Genomic DNA, 13,611 nt, shown 5'->3' with positions numbered 1-13,611 from the left:
TTCTCAAATACAGTTTTAGGGTACAATTTCTGCTACTTTATACTTTTTAGTCACTGCATTTACTTAACTGTTATAGTGACTTTGATTTTACATACAAAACATATGATCAACAAAATATACATAGAAATACCACAATGTAGAAATATATGGAAATAATACTCAATTACAAGTAAAAGTCCTGCATTTAAAATGTAACTTTGGTAGAAGCACATAAGTATCAGCATCTAAATATTCTTCAAACCACAGCAGTAAACCAGTGGAAGTCACATGAAACAGCCCCAAAATCCCACCAGACTCCATGTAAATAAACAGGACTTTAAGCATGTATAAAGCCAGCATATTTACACATATTAATGGGTGAGTTAAGCGTTTATTTCAACCTTCTCTATATCCATGACTTTTCATTTGAGGGATTGCTCCGGTGTCGGGGGAAATTCTGCCAGATGTCCCTCTTTTCGGCTGGATGTCCCGTCCCCTTCCTCTGTCTGATTTGTGAGGACTATGGTTAACTGCTCCTCAGATCTCTGCAGGGTAAATCCAGACAGCTAGCTAGACTAAAACTACTTTTGAACGTACACATGTTCCACCAAAACCAGTTCCTTCCTGAGGCTATTTAGCAGAGGCACCGTGGCTCCGTCCGGAGCTTAGCCCCGCCCCACGACGATTGTGACTGGTTTAAAGAAATGCCAATAAACCAGAGCTGGTAGACTAGCGAAAAGTGGAAAGTTTGGATTGCTTTATTTTGTCTATGTCGACTTTGAATGAAGTGTGTTTTACGATGAATTACAGTTCATTTAAATGGAGTCTGGTGGAGTTTGGTGATGGTGATTCTGGGTCTGTTTCATGGTAATAAAAAGGATCTTACTCTCTAACAAAAAGGTCCATCTCTGAAGGCATCCTTTTCATAATGTTGTCAGACACTTAGAATAATAATCTGAGTCTGTCAGCAGTAAAAACTGAACTTTTAGTGGACTGATGGTGCACAATTTCCCGTTGACGTTACATTGCAGCTTGTTTCCTGTTGCCAATTGAAATTGGTCCAGTATGACCCTTTAAATATTCTTTCTACAGCTTCAGCCACTTTCTCCCTAAGCAAGCAATCAGCAGAGCAGCTGTTTTAGCGATCGGCTGGATCAAAAACCTGCAGACTGTTGGCCCTCTGTGGCCTATTCCGTAGCACCTCAACACTTCCCTCTCATCCCCATCAATATTAACAGCACTACCATCAGCAGAACCAGACCCTAATCATCAACTACTTCAGCGCTGACATCAAAACTAAATTAAAGGTGCCCTGAAATTACCCCAAACTGTCTGTTAAACTTCTGACGTGTTCTGCAGTGCGTCCTAACCTGGGGCATCATACATCTCCATAAATCTGAGGGGGTCAAACAGGAGACAGAAGAGACAATCAATAAACATATACAGTACAGGCCAAAAGTTTGGACACACCTTCTCATTCAATGCGTTTCCTTTTTATTTTCATGACTATTTACATTGTAGATTCTCACTGAAGGCATCAAAACTATGAATGAACACATATGGAATTATGTACTTAACAAAAGAGTGTGAAATAACTGAAAACATGTCTTATATTTTAGATTCTTCAAAGTAGCCACCCTTTGCTTTTTTTGATAACTCTGCAAACCCTTGGTGTTCTCTCAATGAGCTTCATGAGGTAGTCACCTGAAATGGTTTTACCTTCACAGGTGTGCTTTGTCAGGGTTAATTAGTGGAATTTTTTTACTTTGAAGAATCTAAAATATAAGACATGTTTTCAGTTATTTCACACTTTTTTGTTAAGTACATAATTCCATATGTGTTCATTCATAGTTTTGATGCCTTCAGTGAGAATCTACAATGTAAATAGTCATGAAAATAAAAAGGAAACACATTGAATGAGAAAGTGTGTCCAAACTTTTGGCCTGTACTGTATCTAAAATAGTTTATTTGCTCTCATTTTTTCTGTAAAAATCCCTAAAGTCTTACGCTTTCAGGCCTCTTAAAACAATTCAATGTGTCTTAAGGCTCCGACACACCAACCCGACGGCCGATCGTCGGCAGAAAAGGCAGTCGGACTTATCAGTCGGCTCCTGTCGGTCCAAAAAGTGCCTCAGAACACACCGAAGCAACGCCGACTTGAGCGTACGTTCTACGCTCCAAAAAATGAAAACCAGAAATGACAGAACATCTCTGTAGACCTCGTAAACACAGAGCACGCTATCGTCAGTCCTTGTTTCCATCAGAGAGAGGTGACAGTAGTCAAGAAGGATCCTTGTTGTCATTACTCTCTGAACAGAAGAAAATACCACGGCTAGTAATAAGAAGATACTGGCGTTGTCGGCTGTCGGGCTTCTTCTTGTGGAAGAAGCACTGATTCGCTAGTCAAGGGCTAGCACTCCACCAATCAGATTGGTCTTTGAGTCCGACTGCCCACTGGACACACCGAACATACTCGAGTCACCAACCTCGCCAGACTGTCCGACAGCCGATAATCGGGTCGGTGTGTCAGCGACTGCACGGCCTGTTTCTCACTTAAAATGTTTTCAAAAACACGTTTCGGTGAACTATTTTCGTAAAAAAAATATGAGATCGTATTCCGAACGAGCCGCCATTAATGGTCGGCTTTTGAAATTCGGGAGCAGCCAGACCCACGTGTTTTTTTGGGGCGACAATACAGATCAGCACCACCTGCTGTCATGGACACGCACTACGTCTCGCGTACACGGAGAACGTACGCTCAAGTCGGCGTCGCGTCGACTGAGGCATCCTGAATTTAAAATAAAATTCTTCAGTTTAAAGTCTTACTGGGTTTCTTTGCAATATACTTCACTAATACAGCCAACCAAGAAAATAATGTTACAAAACATTATCTTTACATTTTGAGGCACTTTTTTGAGAAGCCCCTGACTGCAGACCCGCAGGCCTCAATGTGGGCGGAGTTAAACGTTTAACCTCGGGTGACCAGATTTCCTGGAGCTAAAACCGGGACACTTTGCGCGTGACCTTAGTGTGTTTGTGCACGCACACGCTTTTTAACGTGAACATGTGCCAGCCCTGTTCAGACACAGACACAGACAGTAACTTCATTATTTTGATCGTAGGCTCCTCGTCTAATAATAAGTGTTTTTTCCTGTGAAATTAACACAATTGCAGTAACAGCCTTTTTCAGTTTAGTGTGATATTTATGTTGAGATTTTTTCTAAAAAAGATTTTTTTGAAGTGTTATTTATTCCAATAACAGCAAAGTAATTAAAATGATTTATTGAAAATTTTGAGCATTAAACACTTAATTTCCTGCATTCTGGTGAATTTTTATGCACCTATTTCTACCTTTTTCTGAATCAATGTATGCTACAAATATCTTTATTTAAAGAGAAACAGATTACAATCCAAATATAAAAACATAATGGAATATATTGCAGTAAGGCTGTCAGGCATTCTGTATTGCTTTCAACTATTTATTCTCCTTTGGATGGACTTTTCTAATTATATCTGAGTCAGCACACATGTAGCCTATAGGCATCATTTACTCTTACCTCCTGTTTTGTGTCTTTTGTTGGTTAAGTAACCTCGTTAATGTGCATATGACAATTATTCACCTCAGTGATACATTCATTTTAATTTATTAATAAACCCCTGGACTGTAATATTTCAGATGATTGAGCAAGATTTCTGCTCTTGTCCAAAACTTTGTGTAGTATATAAACACAGTAGTGTTCTCTGTGATTTGGAGGAGTCGTGATATTTTGAGAAAAATAAAGTGATAATAGGCTATTACAAGAATAAAGTCACAAGCTATATTTCAGAAAATAATCTCTACCTGCACCATAGTCTGCTGTGCATTACGTGATTGCTCTGCTGATACGGTAGATCTCAGACCTTCTGACAGACACAGAGCCCCGTTTGGGTCTCTGGTCTCTGAATGAGACAAATTGTTTAGGGAAGTGGCTGTTCGCTGCTCTACGTCGGAGGTGGAAACCCGAAACTACAGAAATACACGGAGCACAAACGCAACACATCTGCCACAGCATGGCCACAGCTGAGCGCATCCATGAACCTGAAGCTGCGCTGCATTGTACAGAGAGAGTGGACACTAAGAGACCCACAGGTCTGCTTCAGAGCTCCGTGTGGTTGAGTCTGAACCCTAGACTGGAAACGTCAGGTCACGGGAACTTCAAACTAAATCAGTAGGATTGCGCTCCTTAACTTTGTGTTGATGGCATCTCTGGTCACCCTAGTTTAACCCCGCTGTCACTACCCGATGTGAGTCGAGTGCAGATGTGAATTGCGCTGGCGTCACTTTGTGACAAGTAGCCTCCAATATACTGTGTATGGTTTTGAGCTAACGTTAGCAATCAAACAATCACAGATAGCTAAAACGTTTTGAAATCACTGCTAGCTAAGATGCTAATGGCGTTTTGAGCTAATGTTAGCAATCAAGTAGCCTCCTAGATGCTAACGGCGTTTTGAGCTAAAGTTAGCAATCAAGTAGCCTACGAAATGACTGCTAGCTACAAGTTAGCAATCAAACACAACAAAGACTGTCACTTGAATGGCAATTTGAGCTAACGTTAGCAATCAAACAATCATAGATGGCTAAAACGTTTTAGTTAGTTTAGCTACCAGCTAATTCAGCTAACCGCTAGCTGACAGCTAGATTCAGTCTAAAATAACGTTAAGTCAAACTTAAGGGGAAAAGAAGACTATACAGTAATAACAATAAAGACAAGTATTGAGTGATTGTATTTTAAATGAGCACATGTAAAGTAGAGCTGACGTAGCTAACAGCTGTTATATATGTTAACTGTTATTTTCAAGTTTTATTTTGAGGGTCTTTTAAAGTTATTACATGCTGTCTCAGCTAGAGGTTAGCTAGCTGTTACCTAAACTAACGTTAGCTTGCCTGTGAAGGCTAAGCGCTACAATGTTTGAGAGTGGGCGGGGTTAAACGTTTAACTCCGCCCACATTGAGGTCTGCAGGTCTGCAGTCAGGGGTATATGGCTTTTTTGGACCTCGGGGAGCCGAATGATCGGTCCGACTGGCTTTTCTGCCGAGGGTCAGCTGTCGGGTTGGTGTGTTAGTGCCTTAAAGGAACACGCCGACTTATTGGGAATTTATCTTATTCACCGTAACCCCCAGAGTTAGACTAGTCCATACATACCCTTCTCATCTCCGTGCGTGCTGTAAGGCTGTCTGACGGCTCCAGCATTAGCTTAGCCCAGCACAGATCCTGCAGGTAACTGGTTCCAACTAGCCTACTGCTCCGAATTGTGACACAAGTGACAAAATAACACCAACATGTAGTGGGATTACTGGAACCAGTCACCTGCAGGATCTGTGCTGGCCTGATGCCGCTGGAGCCGTCAGACAGCGTTACGGCACACACGGAGATGAGAAGAGTATGTATGGACTAGTCTAACTCTGGGGGTTACGGTGAATAAGCTAAATTCCCAATAAGTCGGCGTGTTCCTTTAACATGGCTGACTTAGAAGCTCGTGGGACATCTGCTGACTTCTAACTTTGAATCTGTATAAATCTCTGCCAGGACGGAGAGATGAGGAGGATGAGCCGGAGGTTTGGTCCTGAGGGATTTGGGCCCAGCTCAGCCTCTCTGACAGGGACTCCTCGACTCTGTGTTAAGCCCCTGATAGCTGCTGTATCTGGGTTACCCAGTTCTGCTCCGGCCTTAGCGTGCCCTAGATCGATATGGAAATCAGAAGTTTCACATATGCAAAGAGAGCTTTTTTTTCTGTTAGTGTGTCGCTGTCTCTTTCTCTTTCGCAAAGTTATAAAAGTCCTCACTCTTAAAGGAATATTCAGATATTTTTCACGAAATGCTTGTTTCTTTCTCTACTGGTAGTCTGATTAGAAGACATCAACATCAGCTGCATCTTTGAGTGTCCAGTATAAAGGATCTTTCAATCCCATTTGTACATTTTTTTAGCTTTATTGATGGCTTCCAAAGACTGAAAAGCTTTTTGAAATTGTAGCTTGAAGATGGAAATTTTTCTTCTGAGTGTTTGCTATTTAAAAAAAAGACAGAAAGTTCAGTTCAGAAAATTTGAACATATACTGTTAATTTTATTTTAGACTTGAATACAACAAAGTTGCTGATGATTATCAGCTTTAAATCATATATATAGCACTGGTCTTATTAAAGTATTTATCCATCTCTGCCCTTTGTCACTACATTTCGCATGTACAATTATCTGCCCATTGCACAAAGAGCTCGAACTACTTACACAGCTGTTTCCTGTTTTTTGTTTGAGTATAAATGCACCAACAAATTCCACGTAGGGTAACTCCTGTGGCAATAAACTCCTTTCTGATTCTGATTGTAATGATTTTGTTTAACATACTATACTATGACTTCTTTTTGACATACTATACTATGACTTTTTTTCAAACTGTTTTTCATCATACTTTCTGGTACGCTGCTGCCACTGCTGAAGAAAAGAGAAGACTGCAGAGACCTTTTCACTTCGGCTTCCTCTGCCCCATCAGTCATTCCCACGCTAACCAACCCATTGCCATGGAAATGGTATCCAAGGAAACAGCCTCCTCGTCTCAAACAAACGTCAGGAAAACTTCAGCTTTGAAGCGCCGTCACAATGTTTACAGGAATCCGATCGGTGACTTATTCAACGTAGTGAGGGTTAGCGAAGCGATGGTTAGCGTAGCGAGGGTTAGCATTATATTGTAAATTCTTAATAATGTTTAATTGTTTGACTATGTATGCACCAACAAATTCCACGTAGGGTAACTCCTGTGGCAATAAACTCCTTTCTGATTCTGATGATTTTGTTTAACATACTATACTATGACTTCTTTTCGACTTACTATACTACTACTACTATACTTAAACATTTATTATGACTTTTTTTCGACATATTATACTATGACTTTTTTGTACTTTTTTCAACATACTATACTATGCCTTTTTCTGACATACTATACTATTACTTTTTTTCAACATACTATACTATGACTTTTTTTCGACTTACTATACTATGACTTTTTTGTACTTTTTTCGACATACTATACTATGCCTTTTTCTGACATACTATATTATAACTTTTTTTCGACATACTATACTAATACTTTGTTTTACTTTTCGTCATCATACTTTCTGGTACACTGCTGCCACTGCTGAAGACGAGAGCAGACTGCAGAGTACCATCCCCTCTGCTGAGAAGATGATTTGCTGCTGTCTGCCGTTTCTCCAGGATCTGTAGCCTCCAGGACTCTGAGGCTGGCAGGAAAGATTCTAGCCGATCCCTCTCACCCTGGAAACTATATGTTTGAATCTTTCCTCTCTGGTAGGAAGTGTCCATCAGAAACCTTTCTTATGCTGGCTCCATAGCTCAGGGGTTAGAGCACTGGTCTCGTAAACCAGGGGTCGTGAGTTCAAATCTCACTGGGGCCTAATCACTCTCTTGAATTTCCCCTAAGAGAACACTTGAATTGAATTATCCATGTATCTGCCCGAAGTCACTACATGTTGCACTTACCATCACCTGCCCATTGCACAAAGTGCTTCAACAGCAATGTTGTATCCACTTTTGTATATTGTATTCTTTTATTTGATTACTATACTATGACTTTTTTGACATACTATACTATAACTTCTTTCGATTACTATACTATCACTTTTTTCGACATACTATACTATAACTTTTTGTCGACATACTATTCTATGACTTTTTTCAACTACTATACTATGACTTTTATCGACACACTATACTATGGCTTTTTTATACTTTTTTCGACATACTATACTATGACTTTTTAATACTTTTTTCGACATACTATACTACGACTTTTTCTGACATACTATACTATCACTTTTTTCGACATACTATACTATAACTTTTTTTTGACATACTATACTATGACTTTTTTGTACTTTTTTCGACATACTATACCATGACTTTTTAATACTTTTTTCGACATACTATACTACGACTTTTTCTGACATACTATACTATCACTTTTTTTGACATACTATACTATAACTTTCTTTTGACATACTATACTATGACTTTTTTTGACATACTATACTATGACTTTTTTCGACATACTATACTATGACTTTTTTCGACATACTATACTATGACTTTAGTTACCTTTTTTTAAATACTATACTATGACTTTTTTTAACACACTATACTACCTTTTTTTACTTTTTCTGACATACTATACTATGCCTTTTTTCCGACACACTATACTATTGTTTTCTGTTTTTGTACATATTGTAATTTTTTATTATTATTTGATTGTTTGAGCATGTATGCACCAACAAATTCCACGTAGGGTTTTTGTACTTTTTTGGACATACTATACTATGACTATTTTTTTTATTTTTTATGGACATACTATACTATGAATTTTTTGTACTTTTTTCGACATACTATACAATGTCTATTTTTTTATTTTTTCTTGACATACTATACTATGAATCTTTTGTACTTGTTTTGACTTACTATATTATGACTTTTTCTTGACATACTATACTATGCCTTTTTTTTTTACTTTTTATTGACATGCTGTACTATGCCTTTTTAAACTTTTTTCAACATACTATACTATGACTATTTTTTACTTTTTATTGACATACTATACTATGGATTTTTTGTACTTTTTTCGACATACTATACTACCTTTTTTTTGCTTTTTTCGACATACTATATATTGTAATTCTTTATACATTTTTAATTGTTTGAGCATGTATGCACCAATAAATTCCACTTAGGGTAACTCCTGTGGCAATAAACTCCTTTCTGATTCTGATTCTGATGATTTTGTTCAATATACTATACTATGAATTTTTTGTACTTTTTCAACATACTATACTATGACTTTTTTGTACTTTTTTCGACATACTATGCTATGACTTTTGTACTTTTTTCGACAGCAGTGGCAGGAATTCTATTTCTGCTGGCTCCATAGCTCAGTGGTTAGAGCACTGGTCTTGTAAACCAGGGGTCGTGAGTTCAATTCTCACTGGGGCCTAATTGCTCCCTTTAATTTTCCCTATGGGGTCGATATAGTATCTATCAATGTATCAACACGTTGCACTTACCATCACCTGCCCATTGCACACAATATTTAAACTACTTCTACGGATATTTTGTATATATTATTTTCTGTTTTTGTATATATTATAATTCTTTATTAATGTTTAATTGTTTGAGCATGTATGCACCAAAAAATTCCACGTAGCGTAACTCCTGTGGCAATGAACACCTTTCTGATTCTGATTCTGATGATTTTGTTCAACATACTATACTATGAATTGTTTTACTTTTTTCGACATACTATACTATAACTTTTTTATATTTTTTTCGACTTACTATACTATGACTATTTTTTTTTTTTTTTTTTTATTGACATACTATACTATGAATTTTTTTGTACTTTTTTCGACATACTGTAGTATGACTTTTTTTTACTTTTTTATACATAATATACTATGAATTTAGTTACCTTTTTTCGACATACTATACTATGACTATTTTTTTTTATTTTTATTGACATACTATACTATGAATTTTTTTGTACTTTTTTCGACATACTGTAGTATGACTTTTTTTTACTTTTTTATACATAATATACTATGACTTTAGTTACCTTTTTTCGACATACTATACTATGACTTTTTTTCGACTTACTATACTATGACTTTTTTGTACTTTTTTCGACATACTATACTATGCCTTTTTCTGACATACTATACTATAACTTTTTTTCGACATACTATACTATTACTTTGTTATCATACTTTCTGGTACGCTGCTGCCACTGCTGAAGACGAGAGCAGACTGCAGAGTACCATCCCCTCTGCTGAGAAGATGATTTGCTGCTGTCTGCCGTCTCTCCAGGATCTGTAGCCTCCAGGACTCTGAGGCTGGCAGGAAAGATTCTAGCCGATCCCTCTCACCCTGGAAACTATATGTTTGGATCTCTCCCATCTGGCAGGAGGCGTCCATCTGAGGCCCTCCTTACACTGGCTCCATAGCTCAGGGGTTAGAGCACTGGTCTTGTAAACCAGGGGTAGTGAGTTCAAATCTCACTGGGGCCTAATCACTCTCTTGAATTTCCCCTAATGCCTGGCTCACATTACAGGAGTTTTAGGCCGATTTATGCCCGATTTACCACTCCCGAGAATCTGAGAAAAAATCTTGTCGAGGACCTCGATCGGTTCCGATGTTCGGCGCAGATTATCTGGTAATGTGAGGCGTTCACAGATCGAATCTTGCACCTCCCGATCTGCTCGCAGACACATCGGGGCCGCCCCGTTAATATCAAACATGTTTGATATCTAGGATTATAATCGGGCGTGAAACGACTATGATTACGTCAGTACTTCCACAATAGCCAATGAGAGACAGGTCTGCAAGGAGACAGAAGTGACGGAAACTTTTGAAAATGTCCGCGAAAGCAGCTGCAGTACGAGTCCTGGTGGACGACTGAGTTGGAAGAAAGGATGGTGGAGATGTGGCGACAGCACGAGTGCCTGTTTAATGTATCATCTAAAGAATATCATAATGGGAATGATAAAGAGAAGAGCTGGGGAGAGATCGCTTCAGATCTGGACCTATGGGGGAGTGTATAAAGTTGCTAGCGCACTAGCTAGCAAATGTAAACATTAGATATCTAGGTCAGTGATCATCTGCTACATTCAGGTCTAATAAAAGATGCATTGCACATACCGTATTTTTCGGACTATAATTCGCTCCGGGTTATAAGTCACACAGAACAACTAGCAGGGCGTGGAGACGTACCGTTGACCAGCCCCTCCCGTCCCGGTGTTCAAGCCCCCATCTGTAGATTCGTTCCCAGCTCTGGCCATCTAGCTTTCAGCCCACGATTAGCCGATTAGCTTTCTTTGTTTTCTTCATTGCAGTAAGAGTCACCTTTTCTCCAGTCTCCCTCACAAGTTTCTCCCTCATTTCAAACTTTCTTTCTGATGCTCGATTACTGTTTTCGGGGCTGCATATTTTACTACCTGCAGTTTATCTCTTTTCTTTCTCAGTTGTCTTTAGGAGGAGCATATAGTTGTCACAAGCCTAGAGCGCCCTCTCGCGGCTGTTTTCAGTATGAATTAACATTTAAAAACATGTTAAATTATATATATTTTGATATACAAATCACACCTGACTATAAGTCGCAGGACCAGCCAAAAGTAGGAAAAAGGTGTGACTTATCTACAGCAAGTTGCCGTGACACAGTATCCATTTTGTTTACATGCGCTTCCTCAGATCGCGTCACGTGAGGTGCTAAATCTGGCAAGATAATCTTAAGAATATCTTGTAGTGTGTGATGCCCCACTATTTTCAAATCTTGTAGTGTGAGCATGTTTAAGATTTGAGGGAAGAAAATCTGCAAAGATTCTCCTCAAGTGTGTGCTGCAACCAGATTTCAAAATCGGTTAGGATTTTAAAACTCCTGTATTCTGAGCCAGGCCTAAGAGAACACTTGAATTGAATTATCCATGTATCTGCCCGAAGTCGCTACATGTTGCACTTACCATCACCTGCCCATTGCACAAAGTGCTTCAACAGCAATGTTGTATCCACTTTTGTATATTGTATTCTTTTATTTGATTACTATACTATGACTTTTTTGACATACTATACTATAACTTCTTTCGATTACTATACTATCACTTTTTTCGACATACTATACTATAACTTTTTGTCGACATACTATTCTATGACTTTTTTCAACTACTATACTATGACTTTTATCGACACACTATACTATGGCTTTTTTATACTTTTTTCGACTTACTATACTATGATTTTTTTGTACTTTTTTTGACATACTATACCATGACTTTTTAATACTTTTTTCGACATACTATACTACGACTTTTTCTGACATACTATACTATGCCTTTTTTTTAACTTTTTATTGACATGCTGTACTATGCCTTTTTTTTACTTTTTTTTTCGACATACTATACTATGACTATTTTTTACTTTTTATTGACATACTATACTATGGATTTTTTGTACTTTTTTCGACATACTATACTATGACTTTTTTTTTTTTTTTTTCTAGCCGATCCCTCTCACCCTGGAAACACTATGTTTGAATCTTTCCTCTCTGGTAGGAAGTGTCCATCAGAAACCTTTCTTATTCTGGCTCCATAGCTCAGGGGTTAGAGCACTGGTCTTGTAAACCAGGGGTCATGAGTTCAATTCTCACTGGGGCCTAATAACTCCCTTTAATTTCCCATATGGGGTCAATAGAGTATCTATCAATGTATTTACACCTATTCACAATAGTTGCACTTACCATCACCTGCCCATTGCACACAATTCCTAAACTATTTGTACCGATATATTGTATATATAATTTTCTGTTTTTGTATATTTTATAATTCTTTATTAATTTATTTATTATTATTTATTGACATACTATACTATGAATTTTTTGTACTTTTTCTGACATACTATACTATGACTTTTTTTTTTTCGACATACTATACTATGGCTTTTTTTTTACTATACTATGACTTTTTTTTTTCGACATACTATACTATGACTTTAGTTACCTTTTTAAATACTATACTATGACTTTTTTTAACACATTTTCGACATACTATACTATGACTTTTTTTACTTTTTATTGACATACTATACTATGGATTTTTTGTACTTTTTTCGACATACTATACTATGACTTTTTTTACTTTTTTCGACACACTATATTACCTTTTTTTACTTTTTTCGACATACTATACTATGACTCATTTGTACTTGTTTTGACTTACTATATTATGACTTTTTTCGACATACTATACTATGACTTTTTTATACTTTTTTTGACATACTATACTATGACTATTTTTTACTTTTTATTGACATACTATACTATGAATTTTTTGTACTTTTTTCGACATACTATACTATGACTTTATACTATCCAGGACTCGGAGGAGGGCAGGAAAGATTCTAGCCGATCCCTCTCACCCTGGAAACACTATGTTTGAATCTTTCCTCTCTGGTAGGAAGTGTCCATCAGAAACCTTTCTTATTCTGGCTCCATAGCTCAGTTAGAGCACTGGTCTTGTAAACCAGGGGTCGTGAGTTCAATTCTCACTGGGGCCTAATAACTCCCTTTAATTTCCCATATGGGGTCAATAGAGTATCTATCAATGTATTTACACCTATTCACAATAGTTGCACTTACCATCACCTGCCCATTGCACACAATTCCTAAACTATTTGTACCGATATATTGTATATATAATTTTCTGTTTTTGTATATTTTATAATTCTTTATTAATTTATTTATTATTATTTATTGACATACTATACTATGAATTTTTTGTACTTTTTCTGACATACTATACTATGACTTTTTTCGACATACTACACTATGGCTTTTTTCGACGTACTATACTATGACTTTTTTCGACATACTATACTATGACTTTAGTTACCTTTTTTTAAATACTATACTATGACTTTTTTTAACACATTTTCGACATACTATACTATGACTTTTTTTACTTTTTATTGACATACTATACTATGGATTTTTTGTACTTTTTTCGACATACTATACTATGACTTTTATTACTTTTTTCGACACACTAT

At 37.2% G+C, this 13,611-nt stretch overlaps 4 non-coding genes across 4 annotated transcripts; all 4 read left to right on the top strand.

The window, feature by feature from the left end:
• Positions 1 to 7,354: 7,354 nt before the first annotated feature.
• Positions 7,355 to 7,427, top strand: trnat-cgu (transfer RNA threonine (anticodon CGU)). Its single transcript has one exon. It is a non-coding gene; the product is annotated as a tRNA-Thr (tRNA).
• A 1,513-nt stretch (positions 7,428 to 8,940) lies between these two features.
• trnat-ugu (transfer RNA threonine (anticodon UGU)) lies at positions 8,941 to 9,013 on the top strand. The gene has a single exon. It is a non-coding gene; the product is annotated as a tRNA-Thr (tRNA).
• A 996-nt stretch (positions 9,014 to 10,009) lies between these two features.
• trnat-ugu (transfer RNA threonine (anticodon UGU)) lies at positions 10,010 to 10,082 on the top strand. The gene has a single exon. It is a non-coding gene; the product is annotated as a tRNA-Thr (tRNA).
• A 2,067-nt stretch (positions 10,083 to 12,149) lies between these two features.
• trnat-ugu (transfer RNA threonine (anticodon UGU)) lies at positions 12,150 to 12,222 on the top strand. The gene has a single exon. It is a non-coding gene; the product is annotated as a tRNA-Thr (tRNA).
• The last annotated feature ends 1,389 nt before the right edge of the window (positions 12,223 to 13,611 follow it).

The sequence above is a fragment of the Perca flavescens genome, chromosome 23 (genome assembly GCF_004354835.1).
Source record: "Perca flavescens isolate YP-PL-M2 chromosome 23, PFLA_1.0, whole genome shotgun sequence".
NCBI classification, from domain to species: Eukaryota; Metazoa; Chordata; class Actinopteri; order Perciformes; family Percidae; genus Perca; species Perca flavescens.
Note: the sequence above shows the minus strand (reverse complement) of the source record. Positions and strands in the feature narration are given on the sequence as shown.